Raw genomic sequence first — 15,468 nt, 5'->3', positions numbered from 1 at the left:
ATAACATCACTGAATTCAATGATGAACTCTCTTTAACTGAAAAATGAGTGTTTACTATTGTCACTTTGCATTATTGACACACTATTTTCTTAATTAATGCTGTTCAGTTGCTTTGACACTATTTGTATTGTTAAAAGCGCTATATAAATAAAGTTGACTTGACTTGACTTAATTATTTAAAACAACCCTCAACCTAGAATGACAACGGCAGGCTGTGAGCTTCTGGATCCCAAACAGCAATACTTGGCAGGTCAAAATTCCTTATACAGTTAACTGTTCATTCTGCAGTCATTGTGTTATGTGTTACTTGTGTTTTTATTATTATTACTATTTTAGAAATTATATATATATATGTATATATATTCGATAAAAGACAGACAGAAAAAATCAACATGCATATGTTGAAACCTTGCAAAGTTATGTGACAGTGTGCTCCTGAAGGACACAGCTTGACTGTGTGACGTGGCTGAGGTGCTACAACAAGGAATCCTTTTCCCGTTACGCATCAGTTTGCGTTGACCTCACTAATTGTGCTCTCGCTCACTTTCCACCCGCTGCTGTCCCATTGTGGGTATTTCCCTGTCTGTCTCGCCGTTACTCCTGATTGTTTTATGTCAGCGCACACACACACACACAAACAAACACACAGACACACACACACACACACACAGGTTTGTTTTTGTGAAAAGTGGGGACATCCCATAGACATAATGGTATTTATACTGTACAGACGTACAGACCATAGACATAATGGTATTTATACTGTACAGACCGTATATTCTATTGCCCTACACCAACCCTACCCCTAAACCTACCCCTCACAGGAGACTTTGTGCTATTTCAGATTTTCAATACACTCCATTCTGTGTGATTTATAAGCGTTTTGAAAAGTGGGGACATGGGGTAATGTCCTGAAAAGTCACCTTCTCCTTGTAATACCTGTCATACCCTTGTCATTATACAAATGTATGTCCTCATTTGTCACAAAAACGCGCACACACTCTCTCTCTCACACACACACACACACACACACCAGGGAGCAGTAGGCAAATCTAATTCTGTTATATAACCAGTAACTGCACCACAACATAGTCTAAAGTGGGACTGTCTGTCTGCTTGAGTACGACGGCTGCTATAGCGTCGGCACGGGAAACTGACGGCCCAAAACAGGCTTTTGACAATATCAAAGTCCCTCTAATGGGACTGACTCAAATAGAGGATGATGCACTGTTTAGGGACCCTGATGCAGTCTTTGGATCTGCGTGTTCGCCGTCAGGGTAATTAAAGGTTCAGCTGCCTGCTTCTGAGACTCCAGTGTGGTGTGTGGGGAGGCTGCCATGGATATGTAGCGGGAAAACAGCAACCGTTTACACCTGCTCCATAACAACAATAATTGCTCCTAATGGTGCTCATTGTGTTGTCCATTGGAGCTCATTTTAGGAGCTTGGTTATTACACCAGAGGAGAGGCAAAAAAAGCATTCATCATGAAAATTATTTAATAAATGCTGTTTGGAGGCTCTCTCTTAAAAGTCACCCTATATATATATATTTTTTTTTTTTCAAAACACATTATTGATGTTATTGAGAAAGATTAATCCAGGAACTTTAAAAAAAAAAATTTTTGGCCTTGTAATTTGTAACTCAGTCATGGACCTCTCTGGTGACATTTCTCCAATCAATGAACTCGTCATTACCTCAAACTCAAAATTCACCATTCACCACACTATTTAGTAAATGCATGTTATTGAACTTATTGTGAATGATACATCCACGTATATGTATATTTAAAAGCTATTTGACCTCTTAATTTTTTATTAAAATGTCATAACTCAATCTTCCAGTGAATCAACATGTAATGGTTAAAACTAAGTTCCCACTCTACTTTTTATTAATTTTCAACAATCTGTTACACTTGGTTGTACATCACAATACAGAATAAAAGTTCTGTCACTTCCTTTTCATTGTGACTTTACTGAACAGACACCGTGACTGTGTGCATTTACTGTAAACAGTGGCAAATAGGCGATGCAGTCATTTTAAATTAATTTATTGTATTAAATATGAATACAGTGTCCAAAAAAAAAAATCAGGTAAATAAAGATTTTAGTATTGCCTTGATCAATCTTCAAATTAATTTTAGTATAATGTTAACCAGAACCCTTTGATTTGTCCTGACATGCCATTTCACAAGTGGCCACTGAAGCAAAGCTTAACTTTGAATTTATCTATTTGTTTTAACATTTTTGTTTTATTTTTGCTTTGAAATGTACATTTGAACATAATAGATGGGTATAATGAAACTTTCGGCCCACAGCCCTCAAACAAATTAGATTTTTCGCTCTTCATTGTAAAATGTTCGGGCACCTCTGGTCTTAAAGGTGCAGTAGGAGATTTTGGAAAATGCTAACTTTAGCCTGATAGCACTGAAAGCGAACGTCCCACCCTCCCTGCAATCGCCGTCCAAAGCCACGCCCCCTGAACGCATATACGCTCACAGACCAGAATACCAGAGACAACATTACTACAATAGGCTACAGCAGCGGTTCCCAATTCCAGTCCATGTTCCAAAGTGAAGTAAACTTCAACATATTTCCCCCGCTCAGTGAGGAGGGAGCAATGACCACTGTGTTATCATGGTGACCGTGATTTCACCAAGTACAACATGCTCCTGGATCAACATTCCAATTAACCAATCAGAATTGAGAGATAACTTTTCAGGAAATGTCTGTTTTAAGCTTACGATCAGGGTTAGGTGCTTCTACACCCTTGTTAATCAGCTATCATTTCACACTGATTTTATGAATAAATTATGGGTAGGGTTAGGTTTAGGGGTGGGGATTAAGTTTAGTCTATATTTTTGGACAGTGATGTCCAGGAACATGTCTTACTTGGCAAAATCACGGCGATTGTGTTATCATATCGATTGGCACACAGTTCATGCACGTACCTCACTTCTAACGAGCTGGTTATCTGAATCGCGAGGACAGGAACTGGGAACCACTGGGCTACATCATGTGTCATTCACTGGTGAGAAAACTTTAAAAAGTACTACAATACCAGAAAGGAAGATCGGGTTGTTGATGTTTGTCTGCCATCCTCGCTCTGCGTGCGTGAAAGCGCTGATGACGTATCCTGTCTGCGCGAACCGGGTACGCAGAGGTATGCTAATACGTACGTTGACAGGCAGGTACGAAAGCCAATTAAAACACTCAGACCGAGCATTTTGATTGGACGAACATTTCTTGGTCCTACGCCTTCCACAGAACATATAAATACAGATGAATACATTTAGACCACTTAACTTAATGATTGCTATCGGGATGCGAAGACACTTTCAACCAGCATAACGAAAAAAATTTTCTGAAGACAATCACCTATTACACCTTTAACTTTGGATATTGTGTGTGACAGTAGTGATAGTAATCACACTTTAGAGAAAATAGTGTATAAGCCTTGGACCTCCAAATACAATAATACAAACTAAATTACCTTCAGTAGGACTTAATAAACCCTGAATCCTCATAAAAATACAGATACACTTTGTTTTTACTGAAATATAATTCTCAAACACTGACCTTCTATGTCACCTAACACACAACAGACCATAATGAGCAGTTTAATTTAAAATTAACATAGAAATCCCCTTACTTAAAGATATACACTGCTCAGAATGAAGCTACATGTGTAAGGTACTTTGTGGTTGTTAGACTTGAACTACACATGTGGTTACTCTGATAGAACACCTAGTGAAACTAAGGTGAACTGACTTCATTCATCCACTAAAACCCAGTTGATTAAATGTGAAAAGTGAAATTAGTTCTTAATACTCTAGTAGCATTTTTTTTGCACATGGCACTTGCTTTTATATTCCATTATCTAATATGAATGACAGTCAGCATTGATCTAAGCATCCAAACACGTTTTGGGGCCACTGCAGGTTGCATGGAAACACATACTGTAAAGCCACTGACAGCTCACTGAAGGGGGCGTGGCGCGGGGGCCGCTCAATGGGCTCGTGCGGGATAGCGTGGCGCGCGGCGCTTGCGCTCTGCGAAGCAGCGTGTCCTGCGCGAGATTGCAGCTCTGCCAGTGCCAGCCGCTGGACGAGAGGACAGACATGCCCCAGCATCCCGCAGACCTGCCTCTCTGGACCTAAGTGCCACAAGGCACTCGGGTGCCCAAGTCATCGCGGACTAATAGATGGAGAGGGAACGGCCACGCTGTCAGGTATAAACGTCTTTTCTGGCATCGCTTTCACTGAGCTTCATTGTGTACACAGATCTGTCCTGCAGGGTACAGTAACAGAGCGTTACATCTGAAGAAACCAAGTCTGCCCCATGCGGTGTGCAAATATCCTTTAAAGACGTATATACACGCCTGAGCTTTACAGTGACGCCAAACGCACCGTTTAGTGCGTCAGTGATTTACAACCCAGTGTTTTTACAGAGAAGCCACATGCGCCGTGCTGGGCTCTTTGGGAACATCACTTTAGGTGCCAATAGGCACGGGGTGGGCATATGTTGCATTGTCAGTGGTGTAAAGGGGGTCACTAAACATGTTCAGTGGCTTCAGTAAGAATACAGTCAAGTGTTTCCCAGCTGCTCTTTTATTGATAGCCATTATTGCATGAACGAATGAACGTTTAATATATGAATGCCAGAATTAATATAGTGCCTAGTCAGCGGCGATCTGGATAACGTGCCGTTTTGTCGCTGGAGTAGTGGAGTATTGCAGGCGCACAGGATTCCCGGCACTGTCCAGAGCGCGATGGAATCATCATATATATAATGTTGCGTAATCGCAGAATGCGGGATCGGGTTAAACGGGGGTCACTGCGATCCTAGAAAGATGTTTAATGCCACTTCATAACGACGATCAGCCAATCAACCAAGCGGTCCATCGTTGAGCGCCTTTGTTACGTCGACATCCGCGCACTATAGTGCACTACGCGCGAGCGCATCGCATTATAGAAAACAGCAATTGTGTTTATCTTTATTGCACGAGAATTCGAGCACAGTACAATCGCTACGAGAATAAGCGTCGATGCTAAAGGAGCGTTCACTCGGCGCTATAGTTTCATTCTGTCTAGGCTACACATGCGCCGTTGCGCGCGTTTTGCGCGTTTCAGACCAGGTGCAATGTGAACAATTCAGCTTTGAAAACGTCTCGAGAACCACGCGCTCCGTCTCGTTGTTTCCGAACGCAGCGTTCTGTGTGAACGCCCCCTAAACAGTGTACGCTTCGCTGATTACAAGGGCGTTTTTGACGCGTCGCTCGCGCTGTGGATGGGGCTTGAAGATGACGCTAGCGTACAGCTCATGTGATTTATGCTAATGTGGCCTAATTATAGCCCAGCTTTTTGTCATTTCCAGTCACATTCTGCCTGAATAAGCCAAAGGCACATTATTAAAAACGATACCAATATGAGCAAATAAGAGATTGTTGAAAAATGAAACCATTCGTTTAGATTTTATACCCACTGTAAAACTGGTATGACCCATCATCCAGAAACCTAGATGTCTGGGCTGTCAGGCAGAGAGCGTTTCAAGAAAACCACACCAGTGTTTCTGATATTATACTGCTTTCGACCCAGTTGGTAGCTGACATTTCCATGCTGTACAGTGTGCAGGAGTATCATAACACTGAGCTTTTGGTAATGCGGTCTGGTACTACGGTTGCAATTGTTCAGTTTCTTGTGTTTGAGAGATGTTTACATTTTCAGAGATATGCTTGTGATGTAAATCAGATGCATGTTGTGTTTTAATAAAATGTCATGTGAGTAATAACCCTGGAGCCGCAGAAAAATGATTGGCTGATAGCACAAAAGCACAAACCCTTCACTGATCTGTGTTGTCAAAGCTCATCTGACAGGGAAATGAATGAATTTGACACTTTTAAGGAGCCTTGAAAAAAGTACCACTGGTAAATCACCAGCACATTATAAGATATTTAATTATGCTACACAGACAAATGTCTATGTAAACAATGCGATTTAAAAGTGACCAAGGCATGTAACAGGTGAAGTGTCTTAGTAATACTGTACCATGTCACAGTATCACGAATTGTTCATTTATTTTTATTGATAATCATTCATGGATCATCCAATATATTCCAGTTATTAATCAAACGCAGTACACCAGACGGAGCCACCAGCACGTGCTCTGATGGAATCAGTTCTTCTCTGCAGGGACCCCCAGAGGCACCTTTCCTCGTGTTTCTGATGGCCTGGCATGCCGTTTGATTTTTCAGGTTGCTCTGCGTTGGACAGGCCATAACTTCTCAAGGAATCTCCCCAGTGGCTCTCAGGAAAGCCTGTGCCCATATGTATCTCTCACTTCTTTTTCTAAGAGCCATCCCAAGAGCGCATAAGCGCAATGTTGCTCAAGAACGCCCGGGATCTTACCTCACACAGCCTACTTTCTGTCTACACCACTGGGCTGCTTCCTTTTGTGCAGTTCAAATAGACATGCAAAATGCCAGTCGAGTCATGCCAGACGTGTATAAATGACGGGTAAACTTTAAACTGCAACATTAAAGGGGTCATATGATGCTGCTAAAAAGAATATTATTTTGAGCATTTGGTGTAATGAATTGTGTTTATGTGGTTTAAGGTTAAAAAACCACATTATTTTCCACATACTGTAAATTATTGTTTCTCCTCTATGCCCCGCCTTTCTGAAACGCGTCGATTTTTACAAAGCTCATTGGTCTGAAAAGCGAGGTGTGCTGTGATTGGCCAGCTATCCAGTGCGTTGTGATTGGCCGAATACCTCAAGCGTGTGACGGAAATGTTACGCCCCTCACCATACTGTGATGCCGTGTCCCGGCCGGAGCGTAACATAAAACCATGTCTGCATTTGTGATCGGAGAAATGACAAACAACAAGCGCTACTCTACACTGCTCAAAACTTGCGTTTGAATCGTCAGTGGCAAATTCTTTAAATATGAAAACGTACTTGCAGTCTGTGAGTCAGAACAGCCGGCATTGTAGTCTACTCTCCCAGGATCAGGAAACAGTCCTCCATAAAATGTGCTGCACACATCTGAATATTTGGGTTGAAGTGTTCTGGAACAGTGTTGTAAATACAACTTAACCACTGATTCTAGTCGTGTACTCTTTTGGAAGACCAAACAAAGTAGTTTTGCTTTCACAACGAAAAAGCGTCACACACCAGTGTGGATGGGGCTTGAGTGAGCAGAGGTGGGCGGGCTTGAAAACGGAGCGTCCGGAGGGCTTGTGGCAACCACATGTGACGACCCCGGGCTGGGCTCCGCTTCGTCCACGGTGAAAGCCGATCCGGCGATCCACAGCGAAGTTGAAGTATTTCCTCAGCGACCAGCACGGATCAGCTCTAGGCATGACGAAGCGGATATCGTCCTCTTTTGGAAGACCAAACAAAGTAGTTTCACTTTCACAAGAAACACACAGCGTCTCCACAAGATGGCGGCAGCTACAGCGAGAATAAAAGTTACGCCTTCTTTCTTTGCGTGAACATTTGGGTACAGATCTTCTTTATGCACCAAGAGCTTGTAACACTCCAAAGAGAAAGGAACAATTTAAATCGCATCATATGACCCCTTTAACTTAATAGAGGACGATGTGGAAACGAAACTGGTTTCTTAATGACAGCCTTAAATTGCGTGTAAAGCGAATGGTATCTGCTTATGTAACCAAATATAAAGATACTTCTTACATCGCTCAATGGCTACCTCAAATAATCCCAAGCATTCCCATAAACTCAAACCTGATGCTTAACTGTCCTTCCCGTAACTCTCGTAACTCGGCTCTCCTCTTTGCTAAATGTGTTCTGCCAGCATAAGATTTAGCTCACAGTGCCTTTTCTCTCGGAGGTTATTTAAGACAATCCCTCTGTAATCATACTTAAAGTCTCAGCCGTTATAGTCCAGAGGAATAAAGCCTCGATTGTGAAACTGATAGGCCCGGAGCCCAAATGGCACTCTGAAGGCGTGTCACCAGAGCCAATATGGAGTTTGATTTCTTGATACCTGATACAGGCACAGTTCAGAAGGAATTAAACCCATTCTATCCAGACAAGAGCCAAGCGAGGGCCAAATCTGCTTTAGTGCTTGAGCTGTTTGATACGTGTATGAGAGTGATGACAACATGACTCATATTTGGTGATGTGCACCATGATGAAGCGCTAGCTTTGTTATGGACTCCGGCAAAATTTTGAACTTGAGGAGATTACAGTAATTCCCAGCTGGCCAAATGTGTTGAATTCGGGGTTACCACGATACCAAAATGTCAGCCGTTAACACTGATACCAGTGAAATTTCACTATTCTCTGAACCAATTTTAATCCCAAAGGAAAACAAATAGAGTATTGAACACATTTCAAAGTAAAGATGTAGTGTAAATAAATATACACTTGAATTTTAGCCTTCAAATATTTATTGAACTACTCGGTAACACTTTACAATATGGTTCATTAGTTAACATAGTTGGCTACTTTAGTTAACATGAACTAAGCATGAACAATACTTCTACAGCATTTATTAATCTTAGCTAATGTTAATTTTTAACATTTACTAATGCATTATTAAAATCAAAAGCTGTGCTTGCTAACATTAGTTAATGCACTGTGAATTAACATGAACTAACAATGAACGACTGTATTTTCATTAACTAACATTAACAGAGATTAATAAATACTGTAACAGATTTATTGCTCATGTTAGTTAATATTTTTACCTAACATTAACTAATGGAACCTAAAGTGTTACCTGTATATTCAAAATAGCACACTTTTAATGCAAAGTCAAAATAAATATCATAATAACAATTTTAAGCAAATTTCCTTTAAAGCATTATTTTATTAAATTAATTGTATTAATTTTATTAAATTAATTATTGAAGTAAATAGACAGTAATAAATTAATTTGAGTGCATTTTTAGTAATAAATGCTAATATTCATCATTTTTAAAGCTATTTTTTTAAAACACACACACACACACACACACACACACACACACAGTGCTGCATAGATTACTTGCAAATTGCAGTCCGTTACTGATTTCAAATTACGTGACAACATTTTTAGTTAGTAACGTAATCCATTGCATCACACATTTTATGTAATATTATATAATCAGACTACTTTTTAATTACTTTTAGATTTCTTTTGGCCTAACTCATTTAACACATTGATTTAATTAGGATAATCTTGTACCATACTGATATAAAAAAAACAAAGAGAAAGTAAATATAGTCAATTTGTTGTAATTAACAACATGAAGTGCATTAAAATTACATTACATCAAGGTTTCCCAAATTGGGGATTGTGAAGGAACTGCAGGCAGTTCATGAATTTAATGAAAAGCTAATACTGAGTTAAATTATAAAAAATGTAAAATTTAAATAAATATTTTTAAAATAACATGTCATTTTTTTTATTTGCGTGTCGGTTCAACCAATGCAACCAGTGATTTTAGCCTCAGCTTGGTACTCAAGTTCTGGCACTTTCATCCTTAGTTGCGTTGATTGCTCTGTACTGTAAAGTTCCCTTCAATTACACCTCAAATCATAGCAGTGCACATGTATTATTTCAAGCCACTGAGTTATACAAACACTACAGGATGTCTATTTTTTCAAAGGTTTTAGTGTACAGCCAACAGCAAATCCCAGTGAAGTCTATATTGATATTCATGTCTCATTCACATGTAGGCACTTTCAGTAGCTGTCAGTCAGGTGACTCCTCTGGAGAACTGGGACTTGGACTGGAGTCCAACCCCTTATCAATGCACCGCACAAGAAAAAAATAGCCAACTGCCCTGTCAAACCTTAACTTCTCAAATGGAATCAAAGATTTGAGAGTTTGGTCACCAGTAGTCCTGTATCGTCAGCTGTCAAGAAACCGAAACAAAGGAAACTGTAGTTCTGATAGGTAACTGAAAGAGTAATCAAGGTCATCATTCTTAAAACATTGTACCCTGCAATTAAGTCCTTACATTTGACAGACATGTTTAAAAAACAAAAAAAAAAATTTTTTTTAATAATTTGAAAGCTGTTTTATTCAAAATAAGACAGTCGCCCCTCATAGTAGCCACCACGGTTTCTCGTGTCTTGCAATTTGAAGTTTGCAAGTTAATAAACACATTTGATATTCACGCTTGGCAGAATGACTAAAAAAATCTGTATCTTTTTAAGATTCTTGTGGTTCCACAGTATATCACAGTATATTTTTTTCTTCGCATGCCTGAACCTTTAGATAGGTTTATTGTGGCTTATTTTACTGTCAGGAGAACATAGAATATAAAACTATTGTAATGTCCAATACAATTTTACTATTAATAATCAAATCAATTAATTTAAATTAACAATTCAGTTGATATTTTTTAATGTGACAAAAATTATTTTGAAGAATTTTCTTTACTTTGAGAAATACATTCTATTGTGTGATAATAAAATATTTCTGTTATATTCTGTTTTAATATATAATTTCTTTCAGTTTAGTCTGAACTGGCGGGTTGTAGCGAAGTCCTTTTATGTTTCTGTGTTTAAATGTTATTATTATTATTAGAGAAAGTACAGTTAAGTACATTCTACTGTACAATAGTAATGTATTTCTGTTATAATTTCTTCAAGTTAAACTGAACGTTTATTTTGACAAGTTTTCTGGAACCTTGAGTCTCCTTTCGGTTTCTGTGTGTATATGATATAATGATAATTTTTATCAGTTTTTTATGAGTTTTTATCAAATTAAATGGTGAATATTGTTTGCACATGACGTCATTGCTGTGGCGCGAAATGCAGCTGGAGGGCAGGAAGTGATTTTTCTATCTAGGAATCGCTAGCAGAAACTCAAAATGCCTATGTTTTGCATTGTCTATGGATGATCAAATCTATCAAACCGAGAAACCACAAGGAGCTTTTATCGTGTACGAAAATTTGTTGTTCATAAGGGGGGAAGAGGCAAGAAATTGACAGAAAAACGCTGGAAAAAGTATCTTGTAAACCTGCGTCTGAGGTCGGGAGGAGCGAATCGGATAATGCTTGTGTGTGCAAATGGTTAATATAAGATATAATAATATATTAAGATATTAATAAAGAAATATATAAATAGGTACAGGCCTGCCAACTCTCACTCATTCAGCATGAGACAGTCAGAATTCACTAAATGCTAAACTCCACACGTAGACACGATGTAAATAAGATATTATATGTGCAGTTTAGAGAGCTTCATTGAAATCATTTGTGCTTGTACATTTGGTGTGAAATTTGCACTCATGATTTGGTGGGAGTGCTAAGGATTTTGCTTTATATTGTCTACTTTATTATTTTTTTAAAACTTTTTATAGTCCTTAAATTATTTATTTATTGTTTACCTTTGATATTTTTTTGTGTGGTATTTAATTTTTGGATCTTGGGTTTCATTCACTCGCTTGAGCGGATATATTGCGAGTGTGATCTAAACATTTCAGTACGGAATGAGACCCCAGGGCTGCCAACTCTCACGCATTCAGCATGAGACAGTCAGAATTCACTAAATGCTAAACTCCACACGTAGACACGATGTAAATAAGATATTATATGTGCAGTTTAGAGAGCTTCATTGAAATCATTTGTGCTTGTACATTTGGTGTGAAATTTGCACTCATGATTTGGTGGGAGTGCTAAGGATTTTGCTTTATATTGTCTACTTTATTATTTTTTTAAAACTTTTTATAGTCCTTAAATTATTTATTTATTGTTTACCTTTGATATTTTTTTGTGTGGTATTTAATTTTTGGATCTTGGGTTTCATTCACTCGCTTGAGCGGATATATTGCGAGTGTGATCTAAACATTTCAGTACGGAATGAGACCCAGACGCACATGGCCGTGGTGTCAAAGATTCCCAGACAGATCACGTCTCTGTTGATATTATTTTGATTACTTTCGTGTGACTGATCAAGTTATTTTATGTAGCTAGTATGAGTAACAAAATGTGTTCCCGTGTTCACATTTGACCGCAATAATAATGCAAAAAATGACACTTCAAATCAACCTTTAAATGTCAACTTTTACAAAAAGTAGTCTTTAATATTACAAATACTGTATATATTCAAATACATAATCTAATACAAGTAAGTAATTATGTTTAAAAACAATGTTACCAGCAGCTAGGGAATATACAGCCCTGTTTATTTATTTAAATATAGGGCTATACAGCCATGCAGTCGTTACACCATGGGGCAACATTTATTTAGAGTAAATATTTATATGTTATCGCCTTTAAAATTGTCCAAATGAAGTTCTTAGAAATGCATATTACTAATCAAAAATTAAGTTTTAATATATTTACAGTAGGTCATTTACAAAATATCTTCATGGAACATGATCTTTACTTAATATCCTAATGATTTTTGGCATAAAAAAAATCAATAATTCTGACCCATACAATGTATTTTTGGCTATTGCTACAAATATACCCCAGCGACTTAAGACTTTTGTGTTTTTTGTAAGAAGTTTTGGGGTCCAGGGTCACAAATATGATTGAAATAATATACTAATATATATATATATATATACAGTGGGTACGGAAAGTATTCAGACCCCCTTAAATTTTTCACTCTTTGTTATATTGCAGCCATTTGCTAAAATCATTTAAGTTAATTTTTTTTCCTCATTAATGTACACACAGCACACCATATTGACAGAAAAACACAGAAATACATATATATATATACATATATATGGCTGAGCAATAACTGCCCCACCACCAGTGATTTCGGTCACTGCCCCTCAGAATGACGTCCACGGCCTTGCCGATCAACCTGTGGTACCATCACATGGGTACTCCAGAAGTGGTGGGGGGCGGTAGAGAGGCGAATCCTGGAGCCGCTCTTTGGAGCCCTTGATGCGATATTTGTTGAGCCAACATTGAAACTGGTTTCACATCAGGCTTCTCTAACACTCTACATGGCATTACGTCACCAAAATATGAACTCTGAGGAGGACCACAAGCATAGATCACAGTTTGGGACAAGATGGTAGTGCACTTTTCAAGTTTTACAGGTTAACAATATTCTGTTCTATTATACCTCAAGAAGAAATGTATCTGCTAGACTAGATTAGAAGTTTATCTACAAAGTGTTTTATTTCTATATCTCACTGTTGGCTTATCAGGGTATCTCTTCACCTTCCTGCCTTTGCCTTAACATGCATTTAATGCAGAATATTAATCCAGACCACTTTGAGGACTAGCTACTGCTGCTGGATTAGTTATTTCATCAGTCTTATTTTTGCATTGTTGTGGTAGGAGAAGTTTGTCTAAGAGTAAAGAAAGATTAATCAAGAGGATCTGAGTTCATCCTCATTCAAAATGCCCTCGTCTTTATCCAAACTGAAGTGGGATGTCTGGTGCTCCTTGTCGTGTTGTTGTGATCAGGGATGAGTGGTTTAATGTGCATGTTGTGTTTGCCCCTGTCCACGGTGCTGAAGCACATCCTGTTTGGAACCCGAAGCAACGCTGACAAGTGTACAGGGGGTTTGACCTGGCAATATGTAATCGTCAAGCTTTCACAGCATATTTATCTTCCCTTTTCCTCTGACTTTCTCTCTGCTGTGGACAGGACAGCCAGTTAGGCAGAAGGAAATGCAAAGAATGCACACTCCCACTTTTCCTATTGTGGTACTTTTATTAACAGAAATCATCTTCTTCATTGACTTATGGTTGCTTAAATACTTAAAAATAAGTCAGTGATAATCATATTGGTCATGCCTGTTGGATTAACAATAGTGTGCTATTTCTAAAACAAAAAAAGGTTCAAACAATTATAGTATTCATGACTGTACTTATCTGCACATATCAAAGCCCCATCACCCACCCTAATCTATCTATCTCTCATACTATGAATGCTATAGATTTCAGGGCATTTGGAAGTGTGCCATAGCCTGTCTCTTGATTCAGTGTGGGTGAAATGAGAGAACATATGTCCGGTCCCTCTCCGCATGACATCACCTTGCTATCAGAACTGATCTGTTTGCCTGGGCTGCTCTCATGGGGCGAACCGTAGTCCCTTTCATAATAAATCCCTCTACTCCCTCACTATTTTCTTTGCTCTCAAAAAAAACAGGATAGTCAACATTGAACATGTTTTTTTTTTTCAGAGAATAGATTCCTAGATGCTTTGTTTCAATTTAAATTGTTGGACACTAGTTGCATAGTCTCATTGTAAAAACATGCCTTTACCTTCATTTTTGGGAAACTCCAAAAACATACCTATGCTTACAATTCACTGCCGTTTCTGGCTAAATAAACACTAGTGGCAGTAAAACACCAACAACTTTTCATGCAAATTATGATTATGGGCAGATTCTTGATTACTAAAGACTTATTCTCATGTTCTATTACATTTTAACATTTGCATCACATAACCAGCTCTGTGTGTACGGCTTTTCTGGTGCGGTAAACTTGCTCGTTAGCGCACCTGGTACAGCATTGCACTTGCAATAGAAGTCAAAGACTTCTGGAATCAAGTTAAAATGTCATGGTTGCTTCGGCAAATGCATTTTTATTTCATGTTTGCTTTTGTTAACGTTATTGGTTAGATTTATGTTTCAGTGTAGGTGGTACAATAGAGCATTAACCTTTTAGCACAACTCACCAGACATTTCATTTCCGGTCAGCCAACATAAAACGTTGGCAGATTCACATTGATCTGTTTTGGATAAAACTGAACATGCTTTTTCACTTTGAATGTGTTGCAAAACATTGAAGCAGCAATTTGTACGTATTCAAGGGAGCCTGGTTTGTGCATCAAGCAGCTTCAGTGACTGCAGTGTCAAATTTCAGATTGAGCCTGTAGAGCACGTTCAGACAATTTCTAACGACTACCGTGTGGTGGTTAACTAGTGCATTGGCAGCTGCCTATAGACCCCAATGCTAGTCTACTGTTATGTTTTTATGAATCACATCACATAAATTGCTTTCATCTCACTTCAAGCAGTTATGCAACAGTTGCTTTAAAGACAACACTTGTAGGTGATCTGCACAGGTCACGGAATGCCAGGAGAAAACAAGATAGATTCAAGTGCAGTTGTTTATTAAGTAACAAATTAACAGAACAAAAACGTGGCAAAAGGTAATCCAACACACAGGATAACAGAAAACACTATGAACATGAAACAACTATGAACTCAGAAGACAATACACAATCTAGCAGCAATGACAGACAGAGTGAGCATGGTATATATAGATGGGCTAATGAGTAAATGATAAACAGGTGCTACTGATCAGAACAGAATAAACAAGCAAGGGACTATGGGAATTGAAGCTTAACACATAAAACAGGAAGAGCACCCTCAAGTGGCCAGTCCAGGGCACCACAACCAGACACTGTGACATTACCCCCCCCCTCTACGGAGCGGATACCAGACGCTCCACCAGAACACACAAAAGTTCAGGAGGGAGGTGGAATTGAGGCGGACCAGGGGGAGGGACGGCGGGCCAGGACCATACAAT

This window comes from Sinocyclocheilus grahami, unplaced genomic scaffold (assembly GCF_001515645.1).
Source record: "Sinocyclocheilus grahami isolate Dianchi unplaced genomic scaffold, SAMN03320097.WGS_v1.1 scaffold210.1, whole genome shotgun sequence".
In the NCBI taxonomy this organism is placed as follows: Eukaryota; Metazoa; Chordata; class Actinopteri; order Cypriniformes; family Cyprinidae; genus Sinocyclocheilus; species Sinocyclocheilus grahami.
This window is presented reverse-complemented; position numbering follows the sequence as displayed.